The sequence below is a fragment of the Neolamprologus brichardi genome, chromosome 13, assembly GCF_056152115.1.
Source record: "Neolamprologus brichardi isolate AB-2024 chromosome 13, ASM5615211v1, whole genome shotgun sequence".
NCBI lineage: Eukaryota > Metazoa > Chordata > Actinopteri > Cichliformes > Cichlidae > Neolamprologus > Neolamprologus brichardi.
The window spans coordinates 24343476-24349927 of record NC_142116.1 but is presented as its reverse complement, the minus strand read 5'-3'; positions in this window follow the sequence as shown (position 1 = coordinate 24349927).

Below are 6452 nucleotides of genomic sequence, written 5' to 3'. Positions count from 1 at the left end.
TTTATTGAGGTCGATGTGCACCTTCAGGTTTGCTTTCTCTACAAACCTCTTCAAATTATTCCTTTAGCTGTAGGATTTTTTTTAGTAAGGCCGGGTATGATCCACTCTGCTAAAATAGTAACAATATGTATTCTACTTGCTTTGTGCCACTTTTTTAACGTATTCATCCTAAAACCTATTTGAATTTGATTTATTTTATAGCTTTAGAAACTTTAAAACCTTTGCTGTAATTTAGGATATTAAGTTTTCAGAAACAATTACAAAATATAAAATATAATAAATGTAATATTATAAAGCATCCTGTGTATATTTTCTGAACACACTTTAATGAGTACCCTTTTGAGGGGATAATGCATCTTTATCTAAACTATTTGTTGTGTTTGTGTAACTAGTTTAGACGTGTGTAAACACATATCCATAATACAAATGAAATCCCACTCCATTTAGTTGTAGACCATTGTGGATATTTCTAGAAATTAGCAGGCTAGTTGTAGTTTGCAAAATGTAAATTTTATCTAAAGACTCTTGAGTATATAGTTGTCAATTCACTTGATTTAACTAAGGCAAAGATTATTGTCTGAACACAGTGTCTGTTTTATTTTTCTAACCTGTCAGCAGAAATGGAGCAACAAAACCTGTAAATGCATCCGCACCACATGCACCAGTCACAATGTAAAAATCGGCTAATTTCAGATAGTAATTATATAAATATAATTATATAAATAATTATGCAATGCAATGAATGCCAGCTGAGATATTGCACTGCTGGATCATCGAGCAGTTGAGATATGGGCACATCTGTGCAGTTTTTTAGAAATGTAAGTTCAGTCACTAAATGTTTGGGAGTGTTCAGTTCTCACATGAGGGTGGAAGCTGTTCTTAAATCTGTTCGTCTGTGACTTGATGGACCCAAAGTTTCTACCGGGGGCAGCGGGTCAAACAGATGGTGTCCTTGGTGTGACGGCTCTTTCAGTATGTTGGCTGCTGTACTGAGGGAGCGAGAGCTCAGTAAGTCTCCCAGCGAGAATATAAAATTGCATTAGCTGTGACAGAAGCTTTTATCCAAGTGACACACTCCTATTAGACATTTGATGGAAGTGGGATTGTGCAAAATGTGACTGCAAGCATGAGTTCTCGATGACTGACCCAGTGACGGGTTAAAATACAATAGCAAAAAAAAAAAACCCACCCAAAGCAAAACACAAAGAAACACATCTTAGATTTGTTTGGCTTGATAGATACTCATAAATGTTTGATTCTAAGCAGGGGCAAAGTTACAGAAAAACAAAACCGCAAAAACCGTTGGGAGTCTGCTGATTTTTGTTTACAACTCAGGTCAAGATCTGATAATACTTCAGTTTGAGCAATTGCCCTGCACAGCTGCTGGGTAACTTCCAAGTGTTTATGATTTATCCAGTCGCATCACTACTCACATTCCTTCTCAGGAGCACTTCACTGTCTGTTGTGGTTAGCAGTGTCAGGACCGAGCTGAATGAAATAACAACCAGAGGCATGCAGATAAACAACCAGGGTCATGACACTCTTCCCCTTAATTTGACAATAAGTCAAACATTTTCATATATTACCCCCTTTATGAACATAATACCACAGCGCCTCTTCTCTGTGAGATAAAAACATGAAAGACACTGCATTCCAACATCACCTGTATCCTTTTATTACTCTCCTCTCGTGGAGAGGTGCATTTAAAAACAAAATACCACACTATAAACTAGAGAATAGTAAGGACGCTGTCTACATTTTGAGGGAACAGCGCTGAAGGTCATAAACTGTCCAACATGTAAGTGAACCTTCTAGCATGGCCCGGTCCACATGTTGAACCACATTAGCTGTGGCCCCTAACGGCCGCCATCCACTTCCCGCACATGGTTCTGGTTTAGGGCCCTTTCTTCAACACTATATAGGTTGTATTACATTTATTAAACACTTAAAAAATCTCTGGCTGCAAGGTTGTCCATCTGTCGAGGACAAGAGAAAATATATGAAAGAGGCATGAGACTCGGCGGGGAGAGGGGAAACAGTTGTGATGTCAGTGCTGGTCTTAATGTGGTGCAGGTCAAAGTTCTGGACGGATGACTGATTTAAAAGGTATAGCTTTTAGCTGAGCGAACAGTCAGATCACAGATGAATTTTAATCAAAAAAGAAGGAGAAAGGCACACAAATCACCCCTGCTTTGCTCTCAGGAATGTTTTTGTGCATGGCTTTGATATATAGGTGCAGATGTGCGACTGCAGCATGACGAGCAGAGCTAAAAAGGGCCGCTAAGCTGGGGCCACATGTCAGCCCGGTGACTCCCTAAAGGTCTTGATTTCTACCTCATAACCTTAGAAAAAGTCAGTGAAAGTAACACTAGAAAAAAATTGCATCATCCTCTCATGACTTGTGCTTTTCACATAAGTAAAGAGCAGGACAGTGTAGAAGGAAATAGGGAACTTTAAAGCTGTGGCTCTAATTAGCTTTTTGATAACATTTGGCTTTGTCATCACATTCTAAACGTAGTTATTATAAACTGAGTATATGTTAAGTTTACCATGTATTGAGCTGTGTAGAATTATTTTTCTTCATTTCTTCATCTTTATGTAAAGACGTGTTATGGAAGCTGGGCTGCTGCCTGGAGCTATTTGATGCTTGTATAAACAGAGCAATTGTTGTGCCAGAGGGCATGGGCCTCTACTATAGTCTTGCCCTGTCCCTGGCTGTGTTTATGGCTGTCTTGTGTCTAGTTTGCTGACTTGTGGATTATAGTTTAGATTTTTGCTGTTGAAGTAGTTTTGCTCAAATGTTGTTTGTGATTGAAACAAGGGTCAGCATTTCCAAGCCCAGACCTGTGGTATACTGGGAGCCACCATTATTTATATTATCCCTAGTGTAGAAATTAGAGCACTGGTAGCAGGAGAATTGCATTGCACAGTTAGGCAAGGTATGAGCTCGAGATCATGTGCAGGCATCCTGGACTGTCATGGTGAAAATGTTAACAGCCGACTTACAACGCATTCAAGGGCTCATCTATGTTCAGTAGCTCTAGATAGTGACACAATGAGATCTCAGGGATAATTCTGGTATCAGAGTGCTCTTCTGGCATCTGACGTCCTGGATGTTGGGCACTGGTAAAGATATTTCACCAGTGCCCAACAGGAGGCAACCTTCAGCAGTCCCAGTTGGAGGGATTTTACATGTCTCATCCTCAAGCACCTTTCTGAATTCAAAGCAATGACAATGTGCCTTATTTTTAAATTTGCTCAGTGCATTGGTAGAGGGTTAAATCTCCTGGTCGGCTGTGTGAAGATTCGCATGTTCTGCAATCTTCACATGTTCTGCCTGTGCATACGTGGGTTTCCTCCCACAGTCTAAAGCGGTTAACTGGTAATTCTAAATTGGACTGGCCGCAGTCTATCACAGACCCTGTACCCTGCTTCTCGCCTTTTTCCATTTGTAATGTTTTCCTCTTGTCTAAATATTGACGAGTGTACATTGTGTGTATTTATTATCACAGAACACAGAGAAGGAATGGCAAATCTTTAAGCTCAACAAATAATAAAAGCTTTTTAAAATGCGTCTTCCACTAGCGCTGTGGCATTTTGGTATTGACCTGATACAAAGTAAATACGACCCCAGTGTTGCCAATACCAGACCAATACTTTTAACTTTTGTGAATGATCATCAGTTTGCAAATTCTGAACACATTTTAAACACATTTTAATGTCCATTAAATCACAGGGATTTTTACTTTTCCACAATAAGTAGTTAATAAAATAAATTGAATGAATTGTGTAAATGTAATGACACGTGTAAGACACTTGTATACATCTTTTATTATTATTTTATGTAGATGTGGAGTTAACATTATGCTTATTTTCAAATGTTCATATTAAACATGGCCAGCATTACAAATAAATAATTAGCACTAAAAGTAATTCTTTTGAGCCAAAAGTTTTACTAGGTTTTTTCCTCCTTTTGTTACGAGCTGATGCCAAGTCACCATAATATGCTCCTCAGCAGGTGACCAATCAGATGAAAGTAGGCTTTTAGCATGGCCTAAAGAGACAGCTGATTTAATACTTAACTGAGCAGCTGTATAAAGGGCTAGACTAGTTTAAGGTAAATAAGGCAAATATATGTATTGTATTGTTTTTATTGGTGAATGTTGTAAACCAACTCTTGAATCTACTACCAGTTTATAGACGCTACTTTAATGTAAGTAAGTCCATATAGTAGCCGTACTTAATGCCCGTAGGCCTGTGTAAATTAGTGCTCTCTAACATGCACAGTTTAATGTCAGCAGCACACACTAGGGTCGTGTATAACAGGGCAAGGAAACAGGTGTCCGTCCTGCACCAGTATGAAAAGACTCTACCCAGGCCAGAGGAAGCACCTACATGTGTATGCCCTGCAGTCAGCCCAATACAGGATGAAATAATTCATCAGAACTGTTCAGCAGAGTCACTGTGAGGCAAAGTTCAGAGGCATGCTAATGACAAGAGCATGCTTGCAGAGAAAAGGGAAACTGTCAGCTCTGAATGAATTGGGAATGGCAGAACAGAGGTTAGGCTCCTTCAGACTCCTTATATCTTTGTATAATCCATGTAGAGAGCTTGCAAATGTCCACAAGAAATTGGTGGTTTTGTAGCACATGGTGCATGCATTATGTTGTACTCTCCTGGCTTGTTTTACTACAGCACAGCCTGTTAGATATTTGAACCTGCAAATGCTGGGAAAATACTTTGCTCATTGGCAATAACTGTCAGTGTAGCTTTATCAGTTGATTTCTTTTCTTAAACCCTGCTGCTGTAAACAGTAATTTGAAGTAATTATTAATGATTAAAGAGCCTTTGCAAATATCATGTATGTTAGAAAGTAGAATAGCGTACGCATATTTGCATAGGAATTTGCATAGCCAGTGTTTTATCTAACTGTGAGACATTTACATGTAGAATAAATACCACGTTTGGACAGTAAGTACATTCGAAAACACCAAAATATAGAGGATAGCATTACTTCAGCTCTCAAGAAAGAAAGGAGTGGGCTGTATCATTACGTTTACCAGTCTTCAGAGCTTGGAGCAGGAAGGAATGATCTTATTACCACTTTCTACAAGGATAAACATCCCACACAGTTACTCAGTCTACAGTTTAAAGTCATTTGCGTATATTTAGTCTCAAATTAACATTTTTTTGTATACAAATATATGTATCAACACAATGTAGCAAAGTCAGACTTAAGTATAGACAACCAATATATGAATACAACAATATATGAATAAACAGATATGATTTATGCAGTTTTTACAAAATGGAAAGAAAATCAAACATGCTAAAGAAAAAAACTAAATATTAAAAAACACGCACAGTCTAAATTGTTTGATTTTTGAATGTTTTTGACATTTGCAATGTCTGGATTTGCTTCCTGTTGATTTTGGTTCAAAAGTTCACGATTTACTAAACATAAACCTTGAAGTGAAATGCATGACAGACCAAAATATGAAGAAAAGCTTATTTTATTTTTAAAGTCACATTTTTATTTTTTTTAATCCACTATATGATGCTTAAAAATGTAAACTTTTGTCACTAGTGAATCAAGATTTCCTCTAAAATCGAATTCCCTGATCGTCGATTCATCAACTCTGACATCAACTTTTGACCACTAAAATGACAGATAACTGATATTAAAAACTTAAAGCAAACTTTGAACCTTTGACCTTTGGATCTACTTATCTGTTCAGAGCTTCAGAGACGTGGAAAAAATATGCCAAGGTATATTGAAGCTGTTTTATTGGCCTGCAGTGACACACTTTATATTGAATGGTCTTACTTTGTCACCCATCTTAATATCATCTAAATTAAATGACCAATTTTATACTTAAAAATTACATGTAGAGAATAAATTTAACTGACAGGCTTACAGTTGTGCAGTATACAGTGAGACGCCCATAGACACTTTCTCAAAAATTGCACGCATAAATCCAATGACAAGAATTTATGCAAAAAAGCTGGTATATTGGTCTGAGTGTTTCACTGACAGGGAGGATGTCAGCAAGGTCATGAATAAAAAAAGATAACGTCCCTCCTCTTTGGAAAATAAATCTCCATATTGATGACCTTTATGTTCACTCTGCTAAAGGCCAGGAAAGTGTGAGCACCCACAACCCAGAATGATGCATTCTATGGTTCATTTGGCAGGTTAAATAACAGCTGCCATGATCTACTATACAGATCAGCACCTCAGAGGTGATGGCGGTGCCGTACGATGCAGTGTTAGCACTGTCACATTATTGCAAGTGACAACTGTATGGAGTTTCCATGTTTTCCCTTTGCTTGTGTGAGTTTACTTTGGGTTCCCAAAATCCAAAAACATGCATAGTATGTTAACTGATGCTTCTTCTTGGCTATAGGTTTAAATGCAAGATAGTAGAAGTGCATGGAATAAAGTACTGTAT